Source organism: Planococcus citri, chromosome 1 (genome assembly GCF_950023065.1).
Source record: "Planococcus citri chromosome 1, ihPlaCitr1.1, whole genome shotgun sequence".
NCBI classification, from domain to species: domain Eukaryota; kingdom Metazoa; phylum Arthropoda; class Insecta; order Hemiptera; family Pseudococcidae; genus Planococcus; species Planococcus citri.
In genome coordinates, this window is record NC_088677.1 from 34,207,995 (window position 1) to 34,220,846 (window position 12,852).

Below are 12,852 nucleotides of genomic sequence, written 5' to 3' on the forward strand. Positions count from 1 at the left end.
AGTGGTCACTTAGTTTCGTTTTGGTTACTTTTTTAAAAGACCAATTTTGTCTCCATGCCTGAAAAATGTAATATTATCTCAACCAAAGTATGAATTTGATATGAATTGCCTCCGAATTATTAGTTACAAATTGATTGCTTTATGCTCAATCAATTATAAGAAGATTTGCTGAAGTTTTTCTAAGTAATTTGTATGAAATGATAAATAACCATATGTTACCTGGGTCATTCCACGTCAATTGGACCAAGAAGTGGTAGGGGGGTTCGGCGATTTTTTAGAAAATTTTTCCTGTGGAAAGACCTTCTGGAGGGATGACCAATGGCGCAAATCGCAGCCCTCTATGCCATTTTTAAAGGTAGCCAGGGGGTGTCAATGTTTTCAGTGAACCTAAAATATCATCCATTTCAGCAGTGGATTACTCGATAACCGCGATACCTACCAAAATGGAACTTTTTCCCATAGTTAGGGGTTTTGAAAGCTTTGACAGGTGAAGTTGACCCATTTGACCCCTTATTTGTACGTATCTGTTGAAAAAGTTGAAAACCCCCTTTCACTCGATGAAATGAACTCCTCACAAAAAAATCAAAATTCGAAAAGATTGAAAAAATGAACGAATTTTTATTTTTTTGTTGTGAGTGTAATTTTTAACAACTTTTTCATAAAATACGTCAGAAATAGGTCAAAATAAGACAACTGAATAAATTTAAACTTTTTTGATGTTTAAAATCGAAAATTGAATTTTTTCAAATTTTGATTTTTTTGTGATGAGTTCATTTTATCGAGTGAAGGGGTTTTTTTCAACTTTTTCGACAGATACGTAAATATAGGGGTCAAATGGGTCAACTTTACCAATCAAAACTTTTTTTTATATTTTGAATCAAAAACATCGAATTTTTTCGCAAACTTAAAATTTTTTTAAATCGACTTTGCAACATGTTACCATCCCAATTTTTTAATATGTTGTTCAGCATTAAAAGTTGTCCGTATAATATATTTTTTTCAGAATTTTTGAGAGTCGGAACGATATGAAAACTACGTTTCGAAACTTTTTGAGCTAATTTTTTGTACGAAAAAAAATGGCAACACTGATTTTTATGACATCACCAAAAAGCCTTTCAAAACCCTTAACTATGGGAAAAAGTTCCATTTTGGTAGGTATCGCGGTTATCGAGTAATCCACTGCTGAAATGGATGATATCTTAGGTTCACTGAAAACTTTGACACCCCCTGGCTGCCTTTAAAAATGAACTAGAGGGCTGCGATTTGCACCATTGGTCATCCCTTCGGAAGGTCTTTCCACAGGAAAAATTTCAAAAAAATCGCAGAACCCCCCTACCACTTCCTGGTCCAATTGACCTGGAATGACCCACCTATCTTTAGAATTAAGGCCAAAATAAACGTCTTTTGAGCAATAAATTGTCTGGGTGAATTTTTTGAGCAAAATTTCGATGGATAACTTTTTGCCCAACTTGCAAATTGAATAGACTACAAAAATGTGTTCGGGCAAAAAACATGACCGAGAAAATGAGTCATGCGTTAAAAAATGAACACTTTCATTATTACAATTTTTCTCGTGGTTTTAAATTTAAAAAGTAATCGTGGCTCAATGTTAATGATGAAAAAGAAAAAATTCAAAACAAATTGTTTGCTTTATCTATTATTATTTGTCGCTTTTGTTACGAAAGAGATCAAATTTTTTGAAAAAAAAAAAATGAGCGAAACGAATGCAAAATGTTTGATTTACAAAGAGGTTCGTTGAAGAAAGAAAAGCGAAGTTCAAGGTTCAAATTGTTTGTTAAATTACTTAGATAAACTGATTCTTTGGGAAGAACAATTTTCTCTATTTCGAACCGAGACATCTCAAAGATATGAAAAATGGAATACCGTGGAGGGAAGCATGAAAATCGTGAAAAATTGCGACAAATTTATAAAATTAGCTGAAATATATCCAAAAATAAAACGTCGAATCTAGGAAAAAATATTTCAAGAAAAGTGTTGTAAACTGCAGAGAAAAGTGTGTGTCTCTCGTTATAGAGGGAGGGGGGGGGTAAAGGACATAGTTATGTTTTTTTTATGTATAAAATAGTAGCCCAGTCTTGCAGATGTAGAAGAGGGGTATTTAAAATTTTCATCGCGTTCGGGAAGATATCTTCAGTTGTGTGGAAGGAGTGTCTATCGGTGAATGAAGTTTATAGATTATTTCGGTTCAGAAGTTGTAAAAAAAAGATCGAGCAATCCGCTTAAAAATGGTGAAAAATTGAGAAACTGTCTTGAAATTGTATATTTTTCAAAATGCTGAACATTTTAATCATCCTTTGTAATGTTACGTGTGCATTATCGAAATTGAAGTCTGGTTGTTGGAAAGTGACCAGGTGATTTGCGATTTTTTCGTGCCTAGTTATCACTGGAGCATTTCAAATTGGTCGAAATCCTCTAATGCTACATCACGGTTCCGGCCCAGTGTTCGACTGCGACCAACGTTGAGTATAAATTACAATTAAAGCGGTCATTCGAAATGTTTACAAATTAACATACAGTCAGACGCGAATTCGTTTACTTTACGTTATAAATTATATTATTTTCAACATTGCTGCGAATACTAATAGGTACTTGAATCACGTCAGTAGGTATTTTTCGTGGTAATTTTTCTCCTTGGTATTCTTTCATTTCACTTTTTGAACCAGGAAAAAAACCGAAGTAAGGAGTGTAAATTAACTTAATTCTCCTCTGGAAGGGTTGCTGGTACGGTAACAGGGGTTTGTTGTGACTTGTCGACGTGATCGATGCTTATTTGAAAAAAATGCCTTGTCAGGATTTGGTTTGTTAAATAACGTTTTGAAAAATGAATGTTGGCGTTTGTTATGTAAGTTAAATTCAACTTTAATATTAATATTCGCCCTTTGTCGACGCGTGCGGCGAAGAGTCATAGCTGGGTCTTTTATATACCGGTCGCTATATAAAATGAACATTGAAATTGAAATAGAAATTGCGTTGATTATGCTTCTCTTACCTATTTACATGGCAGTTTGGTAGGTTTTGATATACCCACCTGAAATTGAATGTTATGAAATACACGTATATAACGAATGCACTCGTATTTTCGCCAACTTTATTAAAACAATAATGCATTTTTTTTTTTTCGAAACATATTCCGAACTGGTATATAAAATTATTCAAGATAGGTACAGGTATGTACTTGAGGATGAGGAGTTTAAAGTGGAATTACGTAATTGGCGGTAAAGATTTTACATACATTATCATCTGAATTAGGTACACCGACGACCGACCATATCAGATAGAAAGTGTTGTTTTTTTTTCACCGATATATGAGATTTTGAAATATCGTTTAAAAATTCAAACACGTATAAGTATAGCCAGCTAGATAAAAATAATCTTTTTTGAAATTATAATATCTAAACGTAGGCTCCAAATGGAGGAAATCATATTGCGGAGGTAATTAGGTACCCGACGACTAGGATTTGAACTGCGAGCGGTATATTTTCAAGGGACGAGGTATTTTTATCGATCGAGTTGCCAAGACTTTTAGGTATAGTAGCTGAGATAAACTAATGAAAATCTCAGTATAACCCAGAGTTGAACCTATTGTGTTGGGTATAATATGCTTGGAAGCAGGTTGATAAAAGCTGTCGAGGTCAATATAATGGACGATGGACGCGAAACTAATTGTAACGCTGTATTCTGCACGGCTCGTTGTTATAAATGTCTGAAGAAGTTGGGTACACTGCTGTTGGACTGATTGTTTAATAGAGAATCTTATCGTTTGGTTTGGTCTTGGTTATACTATTAAGAACCGTTATTTGAACTGAAATAAATTTGGCGGGGGATTTGTACTTTTAATTAAGTAATAGGCACGCGTATTTATATGGCATAGGTATAGATCTGTGCTGCATGTAGCATTGTGTGGTGCGATATTGCGAACGAAACGAAACGAATCAAATAATCCATAAAGTTAGTCTTAATTCAGGGTTACAAATAATATTTCTCATGCAAGGTGGTAGTTACGTTTCATTTTAAATTTGGATAAGTAATTAATATGCTAATGTTTGATGGTCATTGGAAATTATGTATTATTGAAATGACAAAATAAAAACAAAGAAATGAGAAATAAATTAAACTAGCTTTTGAATGAATTTGTTCTACCTACCTAATTTTCATTATGTCGTAATAAAATATTAGATCTAATTTATTCAGATATCCTGTACACCTGTTCGTAATTTCGTGGAAATTTTTGAAGAAGAAAAAAAATGATTCGATGAAAAATGATCACCTCCTCTGTCCTTTCCGTCAAAAGACCAACTTACATTCATTTCCTAGCGAGCGAAAGAAATGTACTTCTACCTACGATGGTATCTATCGATGGTAAAAAGAATTAAGAAAAATAGCCATCGTGACTGGAATTAACGTTTTCGAAGTTTAAAATTGAATATTCCTCAATTTTTCACCAAAACGTCGTCGTTGGAATATATCTTCTGCTAGTGGTTGTAATTAATGATACGTCGATGGTATTGAATACCGTGTCAATTCATCTCTTTGTCAAGTCGATAACAAGTTGTAATTAAAATTTCGGAAAAACATTTTTCTTTTGTTGGGGTTTTTGCTGCCGAACGACTTGCGAAAGTATTTGAATAACCGAGTGAAATGTTTGAAAATTATGGAAATTATTTCGGTCGTCGTCCGAAGAAACCGTAAGTAATATTGATATTTTCCAACTTGATTGTCTATAACGTGGCTCGATAATATTATTTTGCTCTTGATATACGAATAAAAAAAAGGATGTTTTTTCAAGGCACATATTTTGTCGATTATTTCATACGTCACTGTCGTTTATTAACAAGAATTTATGTCTTCTGATTATAGTGAGTAGTTTCCCAACATTGTAGGTATTTTTCATGATGCAATACGCTTTTAACTAGTTTAATGAAAAATGATAGAATTTGATTCATTTAGGATGCGAATGATTTAAATCGGCAAAATTTCAAATTTGACTGAGTGATTCATATTTCAAAATTGAAATTTATGTGTAGTATTAATTTAAAACGACTACTGTAGTTGAATTTCGGATGAGCCACTGAGATATTTTGAAAAAAATCTCTGTAGATACTTATCACTTTGCAGATATTTTTTTTTTTCAAATTCCACAATTTCTAATATGATGATGAAACGACTTGAAAATAATTTCGTTTTTGAGGTGCTTTTGATCTATATCTGGGTTATCAGCCAGAATGGCTAATTTTTTGGTACTGAAAAAGCGAATAGTTTTCCAATAAAAACTTAGAAGTAGAGTGTCTACTTGGAAATTGAAAACTTGATAATGTTACCCTGTTTCAAGTGCCACAGACCTCTTTTTTCCTGCTTCAATTTTTTTGAACACCTTGTTTCATTTTGTCCTTTGCCCTTTGTATTCTTACCTGGTGCGAAAAAAAATGTATATGACGCTTTAGTCAAAACGATATTTTGCTAAGGCAAGGAAAAATTCTTCCTTTCATTCATTGCCCCCGCCTCTTCTGATAAATACATACAAGCCCGGTCCTTAATGAGTCAAATTCTGGAACGAATTTGCGAAATTTTTCATAGCCTTTTAGCGTGCTATAAAATAATGATTAGCATTTTGTACATCTCAAAATATTATTAATCGATTTATTCGTTTATGCTCCCAACACCAAACTATTAATTCGACAATGAATTATTCGGCTTATTATTACGTCACTTGCAAATGTGTAAATGCAATTTGATGAAGTATTTCATTGGTATTTCACTATAGTAGGTAATAGGTATCCTAAGTTGGAAGCTATTAATGTACGTCGCTCGTACTATGTATCTCATGGGCACTGTGTATTTTTTATGTACTGATGTCAAGTGCCATTAACCTATCAATTTTAAGTAATAATCTGCACATCGAATTGAAAACATACGAATCTACCTTATGATACCTATGCTATTCAAAATGATGTAATTATTTGCGATTTAAGTAGGTAATAAAAATAATTCATTGTCTCTGCAGTAATAAATAACCGAATGAGTGAAAATTTAAAAAAAAAAATGCAGCCTTGGAAAGGCACCACTTCGTATTCATCATACCTCATGCTGCTGCCATTGGCGGAATTACGTAATTTTTTGGCCACTTGTAGCAAATTTTGCAGTTGCTGAAAGATTATCGTTATCGAGATGTCTCGCAGATTCATTGATAGTTTTCATTAATTACCTACTTGAATGAAAATTTATTATTATTGGAGGAAACTAAAATCTCCTTGATACAAAACTATAAAAATTTAAATGAATGGGAATGTGGGAAGAATTTTTTTTTTGGAAATTCGTTTCTATTTAGTTGGGGAAAATGGTTATTTCACTTTTTACGTATAAGTAGGTATGTACATATTTCTAAATTATTCGTTGATAACCAAATTTTGATTTATTATGTGTGAGAGTATAAAATTACGAGGTATTGTTTCCTCAAAACAAGATGGAAAGTGAGAGGTACATATGTATGTAGATGTACATATACATTGTATCAATCAACGTATCGACCTACGCTCAGTTATTTTACATTTGATTTGGATACTTCGAGCTTTTTCAAATATTTTACCTCAGTTCCAGCATAAAAAGTTCTCTTTGACGCGAAGATATTCAAAATGATAATATGTACTGTACACCTACTTATATTTTACTTTGTTTCACGCAGTATTGGTAGACTATGATATCTACGCCTACCTGTTTTCATTTTTATGGCCGGGCCGTTTATATGTCATTAAAGCCATTTCGAGTGACCTGAATTTACGCTTTGTTGGTTAACTATCGAAAAATTTGTCATTTTGTGAAGTCGGTCAAAATGATAAGCGTAAAGAGAGTGAGTTTGATTAACCAAAAAGATTAGTCGGACTGTGAGATTATAAGTTCTTTTTAATATACCTATACCTAACAAAGCAATGAAGCGATGGATTGAGTTTTCTATATTTTGATTCAATCTTGTTCGATTAAATCTAGAGGTAAATTTCTATTCACACTCGTATTTATTTAAGTATACTATATTATTATTTACGATGGTAAAAACGATCCCGATAATGATAAAGAATATTAAAAATATTTATATATGTTCAATGTTCTTTGTGATGGAGGAAATAGAGTATCTGGTATATGATGTAGAATAAACGATAGGTGATATAGAGAGAGGAAACAAAATCTACGAGTATGAAGAATCTGAATACAAGAATAATGCTTTTGACCGGAAACATGTATAATAATCTCTGACGAGTTACAGGAACGCACTATCGACTTGCACAATGATAAATTTCTCAAAGGTAAATCGTATTCGATTATTTAATAAACGGTTGGCAGCTGAGATTACGTCATAATTGAATGCTGAATTAAAATTAGTAACCTCACGTCACGTTGGCGTGTCTGGATGAAATTTTCGTTTTGTTTTATGTATCGATGCATTTTATAAAAGAAGATGATGTGGATATGTACTTCCATCGAGGTTGCAATTACTCCAAAATGGGTTTTTTCTGAACTATGTAGATGAATAATTTTTCTCGTAATCCTCACTTGATCTTATGTTTGCTATCACGAGAGTAATTTCTGTACATCTACGTATTGGTCAGTCTGGAATTTTAGTTGGTCTGTACATAATAGTCCAACAAATTTGAAAATTGAATTTTTTTACACGATTATCTAATAACATTGTACTATTTTGATGGTGAGAAGTAGATACTTTTTTCGATCGAAATACTTTCAATTTCGCTTTTCATTTTTTACCAACTCTATTAGCCTACTACATTCATACCCACATTTCGTATAATTTTGTATTGACAATTATTTTAGGGCCAACGTATAGGATGTTCAGAAAATCATAACAGGCAATTTTTTTCTTGTGGAGGAACAGAAAGAAAAAAAGTTGTAATTTGAAAGATTTTGAAATCTTTCAATATTGTCTTCAACCAAGGATCTACTTATGAAATGAGAACGTACTACAAATTTGAATATGTAATTGTAAATTCGATTTTGAGCACATTATTCTTTTGATCTGCTAAAATTCTTTTTTCCATGATATTTTCTACTGTGGAAAATGATGGGTATTCCAGCTGTCTTTTCAACTAAGTACTTCTAGCTGGAATTACGAGTATTCGTTCTAAACGTTAGAATCATCTCGCCATTTGCCAAATGTGTGTATTTTCTTTCATTCGAAAATGACTCCAATTAGCCAGGATTTCTGAAACATACTGTATGCCAGAGGAAGCGGATTTGTGTAGCGTATAAGACCGCGTATGTTAGTATTGCGTATACACAATGCGCTCCATGTGTGGAGAAGGTGACAACGTCCTTTAGAACTGTGTCTAATTACTGAGGAACAATCGAATATGCTGTACACTATTTCAAGTTGGTAACAAAGCAGCTATTCTTTTTACTTTTTTTTTGTTTTGTTTTACGTGGGTGCGATTAAAGTACAAAAGTTTTGTTGCAAGAACTCGAAAATGCTTCATCGTCAAGTTACATACAACCTGTTGGATGAAAGTATTTGTTTTCTAAGAGAGGTGCACTTCTATGTGTGTATACTTACATACATATGCAAAACTACATAGGTAAAAGAAAAAGAGAAAATATATTTTTGATAACATTTTTATGGGATAGGGGTATTTTGAGTGCTGTGTTTCGCAAATTCTTGTATGGAGAAAGTACGTAGATATTTGGTGGGTATTTCTTTATGGCTGCATTCTTTAATTGCATCATTTTCCAGTTATTTGAAATGACGTCATGTACAGAGGGTGATTTTGGGTTTTACTGATTTGTAAATCTATTTAGTCAGAAGAAACAGAAAGGGTTTTGTGCTCATGATGGTTATTTGTTTCTGTTCATGAAGAACAATCAAAGGTACTTAGAATACGACATAGTAGCAGAGCACTTTTTTTTTGTTGAACTAGTGCTCTGCTACCATGTTGCATTCTGAGAGCTTTTGGTTGCCGTTTCCAAGTGCTCTGCTACCATGTCACATTTCGAGTACTTTCAGGTGCCTTCCATACTGATAGTCGGAATTTTGATCAATGAAACCTCATGCTCAGCTACCATATCACATCCTGAGCAGATGTCCAACAGTATTCAGAGCTTCTTTCGTGCCCCTCGACTAGTTTTCTTGATTGGAGTGATGAAATATTGTAAGAACACACTGAAATCACTGTACGATGGGTTGATGGGTCAACTCGTTTGATCTTTAGGCTAGCCAGAGTTAACCTATTCTACTGAAGATGATTTCAACTCATCAGCTGATCGTAATTTTGATGCGATAAAGATAACGTTCTGTTGTTGCCAATGCACGTATGTCTATGTACATAGACATACGTGTGGTAATTGCGACGAGCATTACAGTCCACTAAAATTGCGGTGTAAATATTTAAGCGTGTGCTAAGTTTAACCGCGAATTTAACGCGTATTTTTTTTTTTTTTTTTTTCGTTCTGTAAATATATATTAAATGAAGTCACGAAAAGGTCATAAAGATACAAGTGGCGTGGTGTGTGACTTACAGTATATCTACGAGTACATAGGTATACGCTAAATACTACAACATAAATCCGAGCTGCAGTTATTGTATTATACGAGTACAGGGAGGTATCTCCGGTACAGTGCACATTTTGTAGTAAGTATTGGAAACCGATAAACATGCCCGCTTGGCTGGTCATATTGCCATTGCAGAAGATCGAACTAATGTATGCGAAATTTCTCGTTTATGCCGAAGATCGTTCGACGATACGAAAAATAAATCTAATAAAGTAGCTTTTTTACGAGTCAGTAACGTGTATGGTGTTTTCAAGCGCGATAAAGATAATATTAGTGATACATACTCGGCATACCAAACTGGAGACGTTCCCGCGAGCAGTTTCTGGTTGTCCTTGTTTTACGAGTAGGTACTCGATGACCTAAGATATATGTACGTATAACTAGCTGGCTGGATGATTAAACCGATACCACTCCATCCATACGTTTACGTACACAGGTATTAAAAGTTGATTTTAATATCGTTCGATGTACCGTTGCTATTGTGTTATTCATCTCTAAAGTTACTTTTTAAAGTACTGACAGTTTTTGCGAGTCGATGTCGAGGTGAAGTGTACGCGTCATGTTTACTGTTCGATCATCGATGAAGGAAGTACATAGTGGTTTTTTAGAGTGGGATTTCGCAGATCATGTTTCTGAAATGATGGCTTCGATGAGGAAATGGATAGAAACTGTTTCTAACTTGTGATAACGCTGTCTGGTATATTATGGTAATGACTAATTTACAATTATTGATTATTTGGTGTAATTCTACCTATCATAAGTTTTGAAGTAGAGAAGAAGATTGGCAGGGGATGATTTTGTTAATATTTTGAAACTTTGATGGAAAAATATGTATGTAGTTGTAGAAATCTGATTTTTTCAAGAGGGATGTCAGCTTTCAAAGCACTTACCTTACCTTGAGCATAGCTCTGATTGAAATTCGTACCGTAAAGTTTACTAATAGCAGTACAATATGGTCAAGAAATGTGTGCCTTATCTCTGTATAAAATTAGTTCCAACTGTTCAAATCAATTTTTAAAGAAACCGAGCTATTTCAGGGATAAAATTTATTGAACCGAAGTTGTATGACGTAAAATTCTCCAATTGTTTCGCTCTGCAAATTTTTCTCTGAGAAAGTGTGGTTCTTGAAACATTAACAACAGAAGTCCAAAATTTTTGTGCTCCTCAATTTTGCAATGGGGTTGATTGAAAAGCCCTGCATCTAGGTAGTCAGCTTATTTGTTGAGCCACCCCAAGCGTAACCTCTAACCTTACTGTACTTTATTTTGTTATTCTTGAAAATGCATGTTTGCTCGTCAGATATCACGCATTCAATGAACTGAAAAATTCTAAAACTCTTTAATCTTTTGTTGCTGAATGATAAATTACCAGAATATGGCGATTTGCAAAAACCAAAACAAAAAAAATTGTAAAATTCACCGAGAAGAATCGCAAGTTACGAGTATTTATGATTTTCAACCCTTTTTTCCTGCAAAAATCAAGCGGACCGTGATGCCATTTAATGTATAGTACTATCAGCCAATAATGATCATCTTATTTGTTTCAAAGAATTTGAAAAAGTTTTTCAATTAATTTTTCTAAATAATATATTTCGTTGACGCTGAAAAAATTCAGAGAATGAAAAAAAAAACTGGAAGATATACTTACCGCTTTTTATTTCCTCGATTGAACATTCAAAACTAAATGGGATATTTTTTCCATTTAATTTGCTTCTTTGTTAAAATTTGATTAGTTGAACTTTATTGAAAGTTGAAATTTCTATGGAAGATTTATTCACGTTCGATTGAGTTTTTTTTTTTTTGTGAAATGTGGTAAAAATTAATAAGCTGCAAATTGCTTGTTTGTTGAACTAACCTCGACATTTGTACCTTCGTTGCAGGTAACTAACATTGTATAAATGTATAGGTACAATAATGTAAGCGTTTGATTCGTTTAGAAAAATGAAGTATTTTTGTTTTCGTTTTTTCGCCAATGTAAGGTACCTACGCTGCTGGTGAAGAAATGGTACCTACCTAGCCTTAAATTGAATCGTCCTTTTTCTTTTTCTGTTCTTTTCTTTTCACAAACTTCGTCAAAGCTTTACCGTAAACTGTTTGAAAAGACATTTTTTTTTCGATTTCTCTTTATTTTCAACGACAACTTAAACTAACGAGCGTATAAGTATGTTATGAAAGGAATGAGAAAGAATATTTGAGGAAATGATACCGTTTCAACTTTTGTCAAGTAGAGTGAAGATATTGCTTTTCGTCGCTGAGTGAAAATTTCATTACATCGAGTTCTTATAGGCATCGTAGGTATAGGTACTTTTCCCGTGATAATTGGCTAGATGCGTGATATCGATGGAAAAATTGATTTTTAATTTTTCAAGGTGCGAGCGATTCTCTCTGGTAAGATTACCTGTTATGTTGAAGGATATTTTTGTATTTCTTTTCTCGTATTGTTTCGATTGAACGAAATGTTACGTTTTCGTAGTACGAGTACAATCCATTGAGAGATTCACCATGACGAACTTTATTTATCTTTCAGAACTGGCGTACAGGGGGACGTAAATTATGTATCATTATGGCAGACGCATTATGAAAACAGAAACGATAATGTAGTCGAGCCAGAGACAGAGCCGATAAGGGCAGAACGACTATGCCAGTTTATGGGTATGAGTCTGGCAACAACATTACTCGTACGTGTATTGTCATTCCTCCCTCATCGATTTTTGCAAAAACTCGTGTAAGACTTGTATATTTTATAGTCTTGAGTATTTCTTGAATATGTGTTGCCTGCAGAGGAGAAAATACGAGTACTGTTTTCCGCTTCATTGAACATGAGATGTTGTTTCAAGATGAAATCTATGTATATTACGAGTGGTGTGTATTCTGGTGGAATTTGTTAATTACTCGAATAGAAGAAATATGAGATAGTTTTGCAAGATTTCATTTTTGAAAAATTCGGTGACTTTTCTGTTTGTTGCTTGTGTGAATAGGTAAGTCTCAAACGTCAAAAGTAAAATTTTTCTCGTTTTTGTGACCGATAATACCTTGAAAATGATGAAAAAATCTATACAATCCAAAAAAATCACACTCACAAAATGAATTTATTTTCTCCATTAAACTGCAACTTTTAAACACAATCCATGAAATCGAATATTCTTAGAATAATAAAAGGCTGTGTACTCATTCGTGACTGGTATTCGTGTAGAGCAACTAAAAGTATTTCGAACATAGCATGGTAGCAGAGCAGTGGCTTCTTCTATCAAAAATGACGACTGGTTAAGCCGAAATTTCCCACTC

The 12,852-nt window shown here is 33.4% G+C and overlaps 1 protein-coding gene across 6 annotated transcripts in view; it reads left to right on the forward strand.

Moving 5' to 3' along the window:
- The window catches only part of LOC135831569 (putative polypeptide N-acetylgalactosaminyltransferase 9), a 113,566-nt gene that overhangs the window by 33,946 nt on the left and 66,768 nt on the right, over nt 1-12,852 (forward strand). Inside the window, exon 1 of one of the 6 annotated variants that reach the window (XM_065344166.1) lies at nt 10,090-10,275. The exons of the other annotated variants lie outside the window; for them this stretch is intronic. The gene's annotated coding sequence lies outside the window, so the exon portion shown is untranslated. Of the gene's footprint in view, nt 1-10,089; nt 10,276-12,852 lie in introns of those variants that run through there. 6 annotated transcript variants of the gene reach the window in all.